This window comes from Pyxicephalus adspersus, chromosome 4 (assembly GCF_032062135.1).
Source record: "Pyxicephalus adspersus chromosome 4, UCB_Pads_2.0, whole genome shotgun sequence".
NCBI classification, from domain to species: domain Eukaryota; kingdom Metazoa; phylum Chordata; class Amphibia; order Anura; family Pyxicephalidae; genus Pyxicephalus; species Pyxicephalus adspersus.
The window spans coordinates 31,589,910-31,607,896 of record NC_092861.1 but is presented as its reverse complement, the minus strand read 5'-3'; the positions used below and the strand labels follow the sequence as shown (position 1 = coordinate 31,607,896).

Sequence of the window (17,987 nt, the reverse complement as noted above, 5' to 3'; positions counted from 1 at the left end):
AAGATGACTGAATGCTACTGTTTCTTTGCAGCCATAAAGTCATCCACCTCCATCCTACTAAAACCACTTTCAAAAAAGAAATGATTTACTGCTTGCTTCCAAGAGATACTATGATTAGTGAGGTGCCTCCAGCACTAAACTTAAATATTTGAACACGAAGACTAGACAATACAAAGTAGAACTTTGCACCCCTCCACCTAAGATCCACTTTGGCTGTATTTTTTGTATTATTTGTACCATATGGTCCAGAGATATGCAGGGTCATCATACATATATCTTAGGCAGGGGGCAGTTTTCAATACTAATATGAGGGACACTGACATGATTAGCGTCAAAGCAGATATTATTATTATTATTATTATTATTAATAATGAACATGATTTTTATAGCGCCAACAGATTACACAGTACATTAAATAAGGGTTGCAAATGACGGACACATACAGACAGTGACACAGGAGAGGACCCTGCTCCAAAGAGCTTACAATCTAGTTCTCTGAATCATGTCAGTAGGGGGGTGATCATGTCACCCTGAACTCACAAGATGCCCTCAGTCTTCCAGCTTGAAAAATGCTTAGTGTCAATTAACCTGCCAGACTTAGGACATCTTTTGACATAAAATAATGAATGCAGGATGCCAGAGAGGTGGCAGGTATTGCAGCCAGAGCTACTTTTTGGTTTTAAACACCCACTGGAGTGCCATTTAAATAAATGTCTATAAATGTGCTCTAAACCTAATCAAGGCCAGATCCTGCATGATCTAGAACCCATATTACTTAATTATTAATGACAGATCATATGTCGTACATTATATCCCCCCAGAAATGGTTGTGGCTGGTGGAAAGAGCTAAAGCCAAGGTCAGAGCCATACAGAAAGTGGGGTAATCAGTTCAACCAAACTCTCTGAACATATATGTATATTATGGATGAACTCCAATATATGGTAAATGTTTGTTTTAAATGTATTAAGATAATGTTAAGATAATATCAATAAACATAAGCCTAATGTGTAGAACATATTTAAAATATAATTCTGTCCTACACCATACAGAGTAATGTACGGTTACCTGCTCTGTATTTTTGCATTGTGACAATGGTTTGTCCTTTATGGCCACCACAGGCTCCTCTCCTAAATTATTTCTATTCATTATCAGGTCATTTGGTCTAAATAAACAGTTTTTGCTGTCTTGTCTTCTCCTCTATAATACAGGTATGCAGATTTGAGAATGTACTGTCATTACTGAGTGAAGGTAATATAGCATTAGGTGACACATACATGAGATTTAGCTTGGATCTGATTACAATGTGGCTAATTTAAGAGTCCTCAAACTGGAGAAGCAAAGTGTACATTTATAAGCATTTTTTTATTTTGTTAGATAAGCCCAATACTATACATATATATGTATAGTACATATATGTTCATATGTATATACGCATACCCAGTATTCTCCCCAGCCCCTTTTAGCTGTGCGCACCACCCGGCACTTTTCAGTACCCACCCAGCTGTTTTTGGGTCACAATACAGGGGCTGCCACCCACCTACAATTTCATCCCACCCAGCTTAAAAACAATTCTGGGTTCAACACTGCAAATACCACTCCAACTAATCCAGGACCAAAACAAGGTCACATAACATTTCTTTAACGCTTGGGATATAGTGGCAAACTGTTAGAACCTCTGCCAGGTGTTCATTGCTGTGTGAGAAGAGGAAGCAGAAGGAGCAAAAGATTTGCACATTAATTCGGAGTCCCCAACGTATCGTTTTCTCCTATGGTAACCTCCGATACCATTTATCAGGTGTAGTTTAAATTGATTTGTGTTAAGTTTAACTTTGAAGGCAGACAGAAATTTATAACTAATGCCCAGGTTTGTACCGCATAACACTTACTCTTAAAATTTCGCTCCATTACCCAAATCAACTGCCAGATGTCTCCACCCACCCCTCTCTACAAAAATCCAATCAAACTAATAACTGTGGGCATTTCCCCAATAAAGTCAATGGGAATCGAGGCAACAGTAGGCATTAAGCCTGGGAATTGATTGAAGGTGCAGATGAACTCCATTGCATGAGTTATTAGTATTCTGCTCTCCGTTACCTGTTACACATGATATATCTTCACCAAATTCATTAGCTAATTATCTATTCCTAATCTTGCCTTTACCTGACAAGGGAACATTATAACAGCTTGTGTCTGAGGTCTGCCTTTCTAAGGACATTGTAAGTAAGAAGAATCACTCTGTCGAGGCTGAAGTACATTGCATTCTGCAGATCCGTCTCTGCACCAGACAGCGCTCTAACGTTTTAAAGCAGCGGAGTTCTCCATTTCTACACCAGTCAACAGAGACGGTGAAACCACTCAGACCACAAGATCCAGGTCCTTTGTTACAGCATCAAAGCACAAACATCAAACGGCACATTGATTTCACAATTTGGACAGTTTGTCAGCGAAGCTAATTGGTTGCAGGAGAATGCAGCAAATCACGACCCAAATGATGATTAGATGAGATATGTAATACAGCTTTGTGACTGCCCATTTCCTATCCATTGTGTACTGACTATTTATAGCTGCTAAGTGCCTCTGCAGAACACAATGGTGACATTTCATTATCTCATTACTTAATTACACCAATGATTAAAAGACACTGAAGTGCAAGTCTGGTTGGTATTAGAAGTTCTAAAAATACTAATACTTTTTTCAAATGCATTCATATGGATGACAAAGACAGCTCTTTTAGTATCAGGTAAATTTACTTCTGTGGAAACATTTTTTGATTTGACTACTTGCTGCAACACACCAACTATAGAGCTTTGCAATAAAACATCTGGTCATAAAATGCTGGGCAACAAGTATTTTAACCTTTCAGTAGTAAAAAGATTTAATCACCCCTTTAGTCATATGCCTCTCATACATGGCGAATGGACATCTAAGAACAAAAAACAAAATCCTTGATTGTTCGATTGTCATCTTGTGTGTAATGTCCAATGGCCAACTGGCAAAAAAGATGCAGGAAACATGAGAATATCCAGAAGATATACTTGCTACCACAAGAAGGAAAAAAACATTGTCTTTAATGTTACAGAAGCACATTAGGATTTAACACTCCATATATCATGTTTTTAACAAAATAATAGCCACCTTTTATGTCACTAATGGAGTAACAAACTAATAAGCGCAGTCCAGCTTCACTATCATTGATACGGAATTCTGCCCCCATGCAACTGCATCAGTCAAATGGAATTCACACCAAAAATCATGCTACAGGTTTTTATGCTCAGTTTTTTTCCTATTCATCCCCATGGAGATAAATACACCTAACCTTGTGCACTTAGGACATAGTATACAATAACTAGGAAATCACATAACATGTACATTGGAAAGTAAAATGTGGTCTGTTTGGCTTCATTAAAAAACATATCCCTTGCCACAGTACAAACTTCATGGCATGAATGGCTGCATATGGAACATCTTGTCTAATCTGACTGATATCTCCAGGATTTGCAGCCAGAACCTTCTCCAAGGCTTATACTTACCTTACTTCTCAAAAAGGGATGTTTGCTGGGTGACCTACAGTGAGCTATACATTTGCCCATTCAAAAGTCCCATCTTTTCATCTTCTGCCTAGGTGTGCCACAATCTCCATTCATTTCTACAGATCGTCATCATAAATGTTGAGTGGCTTTTCCAATGAATGCATGTGCAGGAGAAGCAGAGTGGAAACTTTTAAAGCAGTGACTGTGCTGAAAGACAGATACTACAATCAATTGCTTACCAACTGCAAGTGTTAAAAGTAATAAAATAATTCTGTACTATACGTAACTATATTTAGCTGTACAAGAAAAAAAGTTCCCTTTTTTTTTGGGGGGGGGGTTAAACCCCATTCGTCACAGCACAGAGTACCTAAAGCTGTGTACACACGCCAATTTTTATCGTTGGAAAAGAACGACGAACGACCGATTGGCCAAAAATCGTTTGTAAAAAAAGTAACCAACGACGCCGACGAACGAGGATAGTCGTTGGAAATGAACGACCGGACCGGCGGATCGGATTGGACGACGATCGTTGACCATCTATCGTGTGTACGGTCCTTCAGTGATCGTGCATGTTCTGAGCATGCGCGATGAACGAACGTTTGATCGATACAGGCTGTATTGTGTATGTGAGTGTAAGTGTGTATATATATATATATATATATATATATATATATATATATATACTGTGTATATATACGTGTGTACAATATCTTTGAACGATCGTGTTATCTGTATGTACAGGATCGGTGCTATACGATCGTTCGCAGATATCGTGCAGGATCGTTCGTCGTTTGTTTACCAACGATAATAATTGGAAGTGTGTAATTAGCTTAAGGGCCAAGCACCAAGAAGAGAGTCGCAGATTTCTCAACCCAGATGTATTACATATTTTTCCTTGCTTCCATTGGCTTAACAGAGCAGAAGGGAACTGAGAGGAAGGTGAATATGTGCTGCTTGTGGGCCTATTATAAAAGAAAACTCCAGAAAAAAGGAAATATAAATGAATGTAGTTATGTATTAACACATCAATAATGTTTTTAAATCTAAGCACTGTAAGCATCTGAATGTACTAACTGATATCCCTTGTACAACAAAGTTCAGACTGGGAAAGAGGAAATCAGCACAGGGATCAGGAGTATAATTTGTTTTGCATTGCATAGGCATGTTATATATTCTAAACCAATAGCCCCTAATGTACAAGTTAAAAGTTTGCAAGGAACGTAGTAAAGTGATTTAGCACAGTCCTCCCATTCTACCTGCTGACCTTCCCTCTGTAAAAGAAAATAACTTCAGATTTCCAGATCATTTTTCTTCCATAAATTCATGATGTTGGCTTACTAACTACACAAATTAAGCTGTAAATATAGTAAACAAAATGAATAAACAATTGAATGAAACCATTTCTTCTGCGTGACAAGAACAATAAGGCCACTAGGTCAGCATGACTGACTGAGGAATGTGCAAAGATAAGTGACACTCACAGTGTTGCTATAATTCAATACAGCCAAAGCTTTGGATATTCCTGCCTGTTCTGGTACTTTCCAGACTATCATTTCAAAGAGTTTTACAAGAATGATTGAGAAACCATGGTATTGTAATTGTACAATACCATAGCCGGGGGCAGATTATGTAACACAACTGTAATGTATAGGAGAATAGATTATCAATCAGCACCGGGTTTAAAAATGGAATACAAATACAAGTGCAAATATAATACATTTTGTTTCATTTGTTTAACTAGGTTTTCTTTATTTACTTTTCAGACTTGTTTGACAATTAAATGATGTTTTAACTCATATTCCTATAAAAATATAGATATAATACTTTTAAAGAAAATTCACAAACGTTCAGCACCACAGTAATTTAAACATTCATTGGGGCCAAAACCACCATCTCATGTTCTGAAACTTGTTCCCCCTGTCTGAGATTACACAGAATCAGAATAAATATACGAGCAGATATACCTATTTCTGATATGAATGCTCCATATTACAAAGAACACTAGAAGGTTTATATCAAATGAACGTAGATTTCAGGAAAGGAAAAAAAAGAATATTTACACCCAAGAATAAAAATGTAACATATTAAAAATGAGCAGATATGATCATTGAATTTTTCCAGATTTTTTCCCCCCAATTCTAGGGTGACAACACTCATGGTACTTCTTGTTTAAGGAAGCGGTGTTGTCACGTTGGGGCCAAAACCTCAGATTACTGCTCTTAGTTTCTGTATCCGGCGGGGGTGTTCTAAAGTTTTCAGAGGAGAACTGAGCAGGGCTGATTTTAGTGTAGCATAGGTCTGCATTTCTAACACATATACATATTGTTTTGCACTAAATATAATAAACAATGCTTTCAGTGGTCTATTTACCAGACCAAATAGAAAGCGGATAAAGGATGTTGATTTTACTGGAAGGACAGCATCACACTGTTTTCTGAATAATCACCAGTTTTACATTTTAACCCCAACATGTATTTCAGGTTTGGTCGATTGATGGTTTGTGGCTGACACACAGACTTAAGGGATAATACCAAGAGATTGAAGATTGTGGTTCAAATTCCAATGTCCTCTACTTATGCCTCACATATTCTGATTCCAAAGCAGCTTCTGCAAAGCACAGCAAGGGATTGACAGCAAAGGATTTATGGCATACATTGTAAAGATTTTATCTACAACATATTATCTAGGAAACAGATTGCAACTGTTTGGCTGATTTATTCAAACAGATGATGCATAGCCAAAAAAAAATATCCTCTCCTAGCTGCACCACCCCACCATTAGCACCCAATGCAGGTGCCTTAGTTATTGAAGTGCTCATACATACAAAAATACCGGTTTATCAGAAAGGTGTACATCATCCACCAGAGACACAATAATTACTACAGTGTTCTCCCCAGCCCCTTTTAGCTGGGCCCCACACCACCCGCTACTTTTCAGTAACCACACGGCTGTTTTTGGGTGGTAACTGAAAAGTTGGGTGGCAATACTGGGGCTGCCACCCACCTATACCGTCTGCCCATCCATCTTTAAAAAATTACTGTACTACTACCAATATTTACAGTAAACAATTTACTGTACTGCTACCAATATTACCATTACTTTAATGGCTTAATGGCTCTATGATGTACGTAAAATGTAGAACTACCTATTATTCTTGATAATTGCCCTTGCTGAAGCACTAACACACTGATAAATATCACTGTTAGCGATGAAACCTGGTTGGCACTCCCTGCAGGAACTACCCCAACCAGGGAACAGTGACAAGTGAGTAACGCAGGTTTAGCTCCACTTTAAAGTTATAGGAAAATTCTACAATTACCCCAAATATATAAAGTCCATACAATCAGCCATAATTAGAAATTACTAAAATCTAAGTCAGAGAGCTTTGTAGGCCTCATACTGTTCTAACAATGGTAATGAATGCTCTAATGACATATTCTATGCTGTCTCTGTGATGCTCCAATGATCCTGTAATAAAGAAGTAAAAATGGCTGGTCATGGAACACATCACCTCCTGGGTTCACAGCATCAGATTCAGGGCTAATAATACAGCAATGAGTACAACATATGCACTTGGCTGCCAGCTCTGCACAATAAATGTTGAGAATAAAATTAGGATCACTCGATAAGAGTCCATAGCTATAATTGTAATACAAAATGGCGTAATCTTTAGTATGGATGCACACCCCGTGACGTGTTACATCTAAATACACTTGACATGACATGTGCTGACATCCTTCCATCCAAAAGCACTGCATTGTTCTGCAGTGTTTTAAATCACTGCAGCAGCAAACATGCATTGTTTTTCTTTCCTAATGTGCACTGTGTATTAAACCGTGTTGAAATGAAACACGCTCTATTTCATTGCAGTGTACTGGTGCAAATAGATTTCAGTGTGATTGCTTTGGGCCTGCAATGAGAAATGCAGCCCTCTATAGGATAACAGACGTGGTGTGAATAGACTATCAATACCACCAATGTGCATCTACTTTACCCTAACCTAAACTCAAAATATCACATTCTTTACTGATGAGTTCATTCCAGAATAATTTACTTTACATCAGGCTACGGATTTTCCCCAGTACAATAGCTGGTGATATTAAGTAACCTACTGAAAGGTGAACACAGAACTTCAGTGTGCTGTGATAAAAAACAAATTAATCTAATCTGTTCAACTTCCTTATAGCTGAACTAAGCAGCCAAATTTTAAAAGTACATTTAAAACAACTAAAAGTGAAAGTGGTTTTACAAATCTGGTAAACCACTCTTATGATTTACACACGCCTACAGTGTTCTCCACAGAATTTTGTTTTTCAGCCAGGTGGGGTGGGGGATGGTTTATAGATGGGTTATAGCTGGGTTGTCAAAATGGGTGGGCCAGACAGAAAAAAATAGGTGTCACAATCATTTGTTTTGTTACTTTGTTTTGTTATTGCAGCATAAGTCTTTTTAAAATATGATTATTATTTTTTTTTTAAAACAAGCATTGTACTTCATGTTCTCAGCACAAATCTTGAAATTTCGAACTATAACTGCAGAAGGAGAGGAAAAGAAGGCTGGATGATCATGAAAAAATATAGATGTTAATGGGAAGGAAAACATTTTTAAAACAAACATTTGCTTTGCAGTGAACCAAAGTATGAAAAAGTATTCATGCCCAGAGCTGATATCATAAGGTATTGGCACTCACCTTTGAATTTTTCATGAAACCATAACAAGTTGTCATGCTGCAGCTGAATAAAACTTTAAAAATTCCCAGGAAGCAGGCCGTTTACAATGGAAGTATTTCTTCCTGGTACTGCGCTACTAATGGTAGGAAGTAGGTGTCACACACATTAGGAAAACAAAACTTTAGCGTCCTATGGAGTAAATCATTTGTAACCTGATCAATGGAAAGGATATGATACAAGTTTCTACACATAAACATATGTTCATTACTAGTAGCAGCTGCACACAATGGCTGGATAGGACTTCTATAGTGTTCCTGTTGACAGCTCTGTCGGCAGAAAGAAGGAAAGAACATTTTCAGATGTTCTTAGCCTATTTTCAGTGCTCAGAAAACAAGCAAATTGGTGAATGTATTCCATTCCTTTATATTTCTAAATATTCCATTCCTTTATATTTATAAGACTTTAAAGTCCTCAGTCTTCCTCCTAGAAATTTTTAAGGTCAGTGGCATCCCGTGTATTGTGACCCAACTTTTGAGTAACCACTCAAAAAAAGCCGGGGCGGTTACTAAAAAGTTCCGGGTGGTGGGGCTGGGGAGAACACTGCTCTTTAAAGGAAGATCCCTTTTCACAATCTTCTATATCCTTCTCTTCTGGTTTTCCTGATCTTCAGTTGTCTTCATTGGCCGTGATGGCCATGCATGCTCAGATGATTCTCGTCCGATAATCGCCTCAGGGACGATACTGGACAAGAATCTGGCGTGTGTACGGCGCTTGTTGTTTATGGATCCGTCCTGGTGGATCCACAAACGACGAACGATCGTAATGAAAGTGGAGAGAGTGCAGCAGAGTGCCGATCTGTTGTCTTCAGCCCCCCTCCCCTCTCCATGGAGCAAAAGGGTGCTGTAGGTACCTGCATCTTTCAGTCTTTTGTCGGTGGAAAGGATTGTGAAAGACCCAACGACAATTATTGCATGTGTGTACCTAGCCTTACAGTAAAACTATTTTTTCTTAAAATATTTGTAATGAAAATCACATTTTATTTTTTATATATATTTACATGAAGAATAAAATACAGTTTGCAAATCAATATTGGCAAAAGAAAGCCTTGTTTGCACCACCACCAAGGAAAAGAACATTGTTCTGTATAATAAAATATAAAAGGCTCAAATAGTTAAATCCTTGCTACGATTTTCTTGACTGATCTGATATAGCAGAAGTATTTACCCACTGATAATTCCAGGAAGTTTTGGGCTTATAATGATTTGCTGCCAGCCTACAGTAAAAATAAAAGATTCCCCCCGGAATTTACAAACAAATGTTATAAGCATTTTCTTTCTGAAAAGATGCAAACTGACCCATATGACCAAAGTACTAAGCTTTCATTTTTATTATGCGGGGGAATGGCTTTTTGGATAAAGATTTCCAGGAATTAAAAATAGCTGTGACTCAGTGAGATATTTTTTTGGATGCAGAAAAGCTGAGTGAGATAGAAAAACACACCGTCTACTCACAGCTTCTCAGCCCTTAATTTAGAATAAGGGCAGTCACGAGCCACTGCTGCGAATCTGAGTCACTGGAAAACAGTAAGCCAGAACTCATTACAAAGCCCAAAACCAAGTCTATTCACCCAGAATACTTCCTTGTTAGAGGTCAGCAGAATAGCACTTGTTCTTTACAGAGGAAGTTAACTCTATCCATTTGGAGGTTCCTGGTAATAATGAGCTCGATATGGAGGCTTACAGAGTGAGAAACAGTTAATTCTGCAAATAACAAGTGCTCCAGCTTTGGGTTGGCTCTTGTAGCATAAATCTTTGTAAGAACTTGTAGTCTGTGCTCAGAACAATGATAGGAAAGGCAAACTGTATTCCTTACACAATACTAAGGAGGCCAACCATTGGCACAGTTATGCCAATCACTCTATTGCATTTACTGCCTTCTATAATCCCACTTAGCGAAATCAGGTTGCAACTGAATAAATCATCAATTAGGATTTGTATACTTTTGTGGTGAGATTACAGTGCACCAGACTTTAATGCACAATACCTGAAACAATTGTCAACACAATACAGCTATTTATTTTCTGGAATATATGTCATCCTGTGATGGAGGTGTACAATGCCTGAGTGAAGCCTTGCAGTTCTCTGCACACCTAAAAATATGTAAGAAAATTGTATCCCGAGACAAATTTTTGTCTCCTCACACGCATGGCTCCATAGTTTTTCTACAGCTGCCCTCTGGAATGGTCTACCTCGTTCTATTCAGCCTCCTACTTTCTGCTCATTTAAAGGAGAACTCAAAACCCAATTTTTCTATCTAATAAAACTTTCACTAGTTTCCACCACTCCTTATCCCCCCTCCTACTGTGTGCTGCTTTCCCCCTATTAGATAGTAAGCTCTTCTGGGCAGGGCCCTCTCCTCCTTCTGTATCACTGTCTGTATCTGTCATTTGCAACCCCTATTTATTGTACTGAACTGTGTAATATGTTGGCGCTATATAAATCCTGTTTATTATTATTAATAGTGCAGGAAGGGTCATTCAGTTTATTCTTTCACATCTTCACCCTGCACACGAGATTTCTAGTATTTAATGTCCTAAAGGCCAAACAAAAAAAGAGCAGAAATCCCTCCAAAATGAACACAAATGTTCATTCAAAAGAATTGTGCTCAGAACAGGATGTCACCTTTGGAGGATTTCACCCTCATCTATTGCTCTGATGAGAATTTAATTCCCTTTAATTTCTGTCTTCGTAAGTAATGGGACAATTAAGGGGCTGAATCACCCCCTGTAGGTTTTTTTTCTTTATGGAAGCTTTAAAAGATTTTAAAATTACTACAACAACCGAATCACAGCAAGAGACATGGCCAGTGAGAGGAAAATGTGCAGAAAATGTAGTCAGCAAATTACAACAATGAAAAGTAAAGATGCACTCAGAAATTGTCACCTAACATAAAAAATGTTATGCAATTCTTGTATAAACACAAAAGGCGGCATGGTGGCTCAGAGGTTAGTAATCTGGCCTTTACAGGTCCCAGGTTTGAATCTCAGCAAGGACACCATTTGCATGGAGTTTGCATGGTCTCCCTGTGTTTCCTGTGGGCACTCCAGTTTCCTCCTGCATTCCAAAAACATGCAAACACATTTAGGTTGTTCAGTTTACCCCCTCCCCTCCTCCCCCAAATTGACTGTGTTAATGACACATGGCTATGGTAGTTACTTTAAATTGAGAGCTCTTTTGGAAGGACAGGTAATAATGACATGACTACAGACTTTGTAAAGCGTTGCACAATATGTTGGCACTATATAGATACAAGATAAAAAATAATGATATTTCTTTGTCTGATATGAGAACTAGGTGTCAATATGTCACAAAAGAATAAAACATGACCCTATGGTAATACAAAACTTGCTTAAATCTATTAAAACACATATTCACCTGAATCACTAAATTCTAATTTATCTTAGAAGCATCCCAAACAGATGCGAAAATGATGCCATGGACACAAGCCTTTATTCTGTTGAAGACAGACTTAGGCTATGCTCAGATTGGCAGTAAGGTTGTGGTGCAGTTACTGTTTTCCATGCCATTGATCTGCTGATGGGGGGGGGGGCAGTATCTATCCATAAAAATTCAGTACCGCTTACTGCCATCTGCTGGTAAACCTGCAAACGCTGGTTCTTTAAGAACCTGCTCTGTGGGTGGCTGACCTGTTCACAAGGTGGCGGCACAGAAGCCCCCCTGCAGGTCACAACCTGACCTAAAGCTTCAATTTGTATTCACTGGCATTATACTGAAGTAGAGACTTCAGTCTATACCTGAGCACAAACACTTCACCACTTTTCCAGAATAAACATACTTGCGCCAAAATGACCTTTTTTTCCCCTGAAAGACCAGCTGAATATTGACACCATAAATATACTTTAGATGCATTGTGATGTTTATTTTTTAAGCTTTGATATACATTTTGTTTTGTTTTACCTGCTCGGTTAGTACCCAAGTTATAAAGTTCAAGGCACTCAGACAATGTGTAAATGTGTTTTTTTCTAAATTAAGCTTTTTCTCAATCTGTGCAGAATGCAGCATTCTGTGTTATCCCACCATACATTGGCACGGAGCGGGCCATGTACAGGTGTCCGGTGTCAGACTCATGAGGAAAAGGTACGGATGAAATGTAACACCACCATTCTTGGCATGTCTGACAACCAGGAAACTAAAGGAAGGGGATCTTTAGCGTCTAATTAAAAAAAAGGCAATATTCCGATCAATTATTGTGCAAGGGAGTCTGCTACAATTAGAACACAAAAGCAGAATTTCCCACAAAAACAATCTGTAATGCGGAAAAGCTATTATGTTGCCGTGGGCAAGACATAGTGGCTGGGGTCAGTACAGAAATTTGTTCCTCTTCCTCCTACCCTATCCTACTTTATACCTTTTGGTTTTAAACAAACAGGTTATGAAGGAGATTACATTCTGCATTTCTACCCAGGATGGGAAAAACCTAAGTAGCATTGAGGAACTAAACTCAGAAGCTATAGGAGCATTTTTGACACCAGTAAAAGAAAGGGTTTTACCCTTCAGATTTTCAGGGTAACATTTCTGAAAAGCCTAGTTTAAAGTTGAGCAGTAAAGAACTGTGGGATATCTTTTTTTTTTTTTGTAATGAAATTTTGCAGCCTATCCAAGCTGCTTCTTCAGTATGAAGTACAGATGAATGTGACTAACTACTAGTGGATGTATAAGAACCTGGTTAAATAGGAACCTTCACAAATACTGGGATAATTTGCAATACAAAAGAATAAGACACAAAAATGGGCAATATAAAGAGACAGACTGTTTAGCTTTAAAATAAATATATATTTATGAATAAAATGGGACCTGCATTAAATAGATATATAGAAGTTGCCAATATTGATTTGCTTCTAAAAAAAACAAAACATGGATTTGTTGTCTCTTCCCTTATTCAAGTATACTATATAACCAGTTTGGAAAGAGGAAAGTCAGAACTATTTATCTGGCTGTGTTCAACATCATTAAAAGTCATGGAGCCAGGTTGTTGAAAAAAATAATGTGTATATCTCTCTCTTATCGTGATGTATTATTGCAGTTTTAAACTGCCTTGTGCTGGCAGCATGCTTGTTAGCTACTCTCTCAAAGAGCCGACAGGTCCCGGCCCCCAGCACACTGGCACGCACCCCCTGCACACTGCTCCAATCAATGATACTACTCAGGGGCCCCAATCCCCAGAGGCTGCTGTCATGTGCCATCCACACATTCATTTTTTTTTCTTTCCTGTTACCTTTTTGGGGGGGAATTTTCCTTCACTTCCTATCCTAGAGAGATAACAAGTCCATCCACCCAAACAGAAATCTTGTCAGGCAGTTTTCTAGAATTTGTGTATCCACTGGGAGATTTCCTCTTGCCTTCTGCTGCGGTGGAAAGATTGGATTTCCCACCCCTTTAACTTTCTAGACTCATCAAATTACCCTTGTAAACACCCATTAAAAATGGCTTAAAACTGTAAAGGGTCAAAAAACAGAAAGTGTAAAAACCTTAAGTGTTCCACAATACAGTGATTTATAAATATGCTATATTCACCTAGAGGTACTATTACTATTATTCAAACCAGTCGTCAGCAACCTTTCCGACCTTACAAACCACTAAATTCACCGAACTTGGATCGCGTTACCAGGGTGCCATGTGTCACACAAGAAACTTCCCCTAGAGTGATGTCAAGATGCCAGAACCGACCCACTCTGCCATCGCAGGCTCAGACCTGCTTGCTAAATTTCGAGGTGGGGGAAAGCAGCGCAGGGCTGTGGACTTAACAAAAGTTGTGTCCACAGCCCTGCGCTACTGTCCACCCAGGATGTTTTAGCAAGCATGTCTGAACCTGCGATGGGAGAGTGGGTTCTGTCTATATGGGGGACAGAGCCATGGACCATCAAAATTTTCCCGCCGGTTGGCGACCGCTGATTTAAACTAGAACATTACAGGGAGCAGTGCAGACAGCCCTGAGCCGTAGTTCTCTAAGGAAGTATAAGATAGTCAGGATAGGGATATGAAGGTTTTTCAACATTCAAGGCTCTGGAATTTCTAAAAAGCCTTGATATAAAATAATTAAAGCAGACCTGGTATTACACGATTACGGGTGAAGTAAAGAAGAATATGGAAGAGAAGAAAGAAGATGGCTGTGCTCACCATTCCATCCAGCCCCAGAAAGAAGGGAGAAGTAGAGACTCTAGGAATTTTCTGGGATTGGTTTGTGGAGGAATCGAGGGCTTTTCATTCATCACGAAAAGTTCCTCTTTAAGTGGGGGCTTGGTGATTCTGTTAGGGAGAATGCTAATAAGTCTACTTTAAAGTATTTTAAGCACAATAGAAGAAAAACAGGCCAGCACATTTAGGCTACTTACACACGTCAGATGATTCTCGTCTGATAATCACCTCAGGGCTAGTATCAGATGAGAATCTGACATGTGTACAGCGCTCGCCCAACGTCATTCATGAATTCCTCCCGGAGGATCCACAAGCAATCGTAATATAAATGAAGGGGAGAGAGCACTCTCCCCCCTCTCCTATAAATAGAGAAGAATGGCCCGTTCAGTTTTTTGTCGTTGGAAAGGATCACAAAACGACAATCATTGAACGTGCATACACAGCCTTTTACCCATCTATTAAAAAATGTTGACAAACGTCCAGGGAAAACCACAAAGTGCAACATTTCTTGTTTTTTATCTTTTAATCCATACTGTGTAACATAATATAAATACTGGGAAAACTTCTTCAAAATATCAATACCTTCAATATGCTTAGACAATAGAAGCAAAATGTATTTTGCTCTGGTGGTTTCCAGGCCGCCGCAGCCACCATTTACTAGAAATTACAGCTTTCTACATTTCAGCTGTGATGTTATTTTGACATTTTTTATAATTGAAAAAGCACTTCCTCCTCTAGCAAATATATGAAAAATCTTCATCATCCCAGCACGCAGTGGTTAGTAATCATCTCCGTTTATGAGGGCCGAGTTCAAATCTTCCAGCTGTACATACAATAACAGGACATCTAAGAAGAATTATAGAGTTGTGGGACATATTTGAGGTCATTTAAACATCTTTTTGAGTTTGTAAGGCTGTAACAAAGAGGCACTGTGTGCACAGGACAAAATTGGAATTTCAAGGATTGTGCAGCTCACAACTATGTTCTTCTAGCTGTGGAAGGGTCACGTGGCAGTCAAGAGGTCAAAACAAACAGCAAAGAAGTAATGCAATTCCTATATGACACTGTTATTATATAGAGACAAGACAGACATCACTCAGCATGAATTTGAAGCCTTGCTGGGAGGACGTATAACAAAACAGCAGTCAGAACAACTCAGCCCCTCTCTGGGACTTGCTATGCACACAAACACAGCAAAGGTATTAGCAGGGAGAGATACACAGGGGATTCTGCTGGAGGAAATGCAAGTGAAGCAAGCGATATTAATGTTTGATGAAAAGTGTTTTTTGTATCAGATGATACAATTATGTGGTCTGACACTGCACTATATTACTATGTAGCATAACAATATTTTGCTCAAAGCTGTTTTTATCTTTTAAATGTAGGAAATGAGTGGTTATGAGTTGTCAGGCAACGTGTTATGGTAATGTGTTCAATGTTCCCTAATCGTACAGGTCTTGTTGAACTACTCCCTCTATATTACTCATTCACTCAAACCATTTTTCAGTGGCTGACTTAACTGATATCTGGATGGGACCCCAAATGTCAAAGGTATATCTTTATCCCCGAACAAAATTGCCTTTTCTCCACCTTGTACCAATTGTAAAAGTAATAGTGACATCAGTGTGCTGCACAGGGAAGGGCCACTTTCTATGAGCTGCCTGCAGCAAGCTACCGGGAGTTGATACGAGCCCAATCACCCTGCACAAGGAGCAAAGAGCAACAGTGATTGTTCTGGAGCTTCCGGTAACAGACCAAAGGCCAATTTTTATACTGAACTGCTCCACGGATCTGAAAGAATTGTCTGTAAATAGTAAATAATACCATGCTTGACGTAGCAAAGCTAGTCTGTGTCAATAGGAAGGTATAACACAGCTGCATTTATTTTCTTTTTGCCAAATTTATACTGAATACTGAACCCTGCAGCTCAACTAATCCCACTCAACTGTTGCCAAGCACTTCACTGGCTGCAACTTACTTAGAGAGCCTGATTTACTAAAGCTCCCCAATACTAGAGAAGATAGGCTGTCATGGGAGTTAAACCCTAGTGAAAAAAACCTGAAATGGATCTAGTCCAGGATAGAAAACATTTGCCAATAACAAGTTTTTAAGGAATCGATTCCAGATTTGCTGGATCACCCAAGTTCACCCATGATAGTCTATCCAGTTCAAACTTCTAACTTATTAAAGCTCTCTAACATCCTCTTCCTTACATTATTATTCATAAACAGAATTTATATGTCTCCAACATATTATGCAGCACTGTACATTAAATGACACAATAGGAGGAGGAAAGGACCCTGCCTAGAAGAACTTACAATCTTACGTCTCCTTGCTGGCATCCAGATATCACCCCAACCACACACAACCTTGTTTTGCACTTCAATGGAATCATTTGCTTACATTCACATTAACGGTTTTTCTCCAGAACTCCCTTCCAAAAAGCTTTTGCCATTCTTAAACTTGTAAAACCTTTAAACACACACTTTTAAAGCAAGCATCTTACCTAGGCAATTCCTTTCAGCCACTGATCATGTTCTGCTTCTTACAGAATTAGACTTTGGGAACTGACAACCTCCAGATATACTGATTGCTTACTCGTTACCTTACCTCTTGCTTCCTCCTTAACCCTAGATTCCTAGAGTTCTCATCCTGATGTTTATTGTAATTTATTGTTTATTGTAAATGTATGCTTCATTGGACATTATATTAGTAAGATCAATGAAGATCATATTGCTTCCCACCTCTGTACTACGAACCATTATTTGTTTCTTACTTTGTACAACACCACAGAGGAGGATGGTGATTTATAAATCAGTAACAATACTAAAGATGATAATTCTCCTCACATTGCATACTTATAGCTATTTAGTGCTTTTTTAATAGATAGCCCTGTACTCAGCTCAAAAGTAAATGCCCATCGTTCAGCTTTAACCTTTATTTATTTTCTTTACATCTAAATATACTGTATAGGAATTGAAGAGAATCTTAGGAAAATAAATAATTTGCAAAAAGGACATTATACATAGGACTATGGTAATAACCAGTGATAAAGTCATTGAAACATTGATTTATATATGTATATTTCTATTTTTTTTTTTTTTTGCAGTGTTCCCCCTAGTTGTCTTTTTAGTCGGGCACACCACCCGGCTGTTTTTGGGTAAAAGTTGGGTCACAACAGAAGAGCCACCACCCATCAACAGCTTCTCCCCACCCAGCTTGAAAAAAAATGTATTATAGTATTGAGTTGATAACTGAAGTTTATACTTTTTTTGCCTAGATTTTGTACTGTTCATGTACTTTGAATCAGATTTTGTTGAACTTTGAACTATTTTAACTGAACTTTTGATATAAACTTTAAAAAGAAGCGGCAGCTTCCTTCATTGTTCCCCTCAGGAGTTCCCTCAAATTCCTACGCCAATACAAACTTTCCACGAATTTAGATGCTGTTACACAAACATTCAAAGAATGAAAGGACGCAATGCTAGCGATTGCTCTTTCATTTTTTATGTCAGTACAAATAATGAGCATGCAGGATCATGGATCACATTTTACTGCTAGTAAAGTCTGA

At 38.5% G+C, this 17,987-nt stretch overlaps 1 protein-coding gene across 2 annotated transcripts in view; it reads right to left on the bottom strand.

Moving 5' to 3' along the window:
- Positions 1 to 17,987, bottom strand: part of PIK3CB (phosphatidylinositol-4,5-bisphosphate 3-kinase catalytic subunit beta) — a 100,073-nt gene that overhangs the window by 45,319 nt on the left and 36,767 nt on the right. The gene's annotated exons all lie outside the window — the stretch shown is intronic.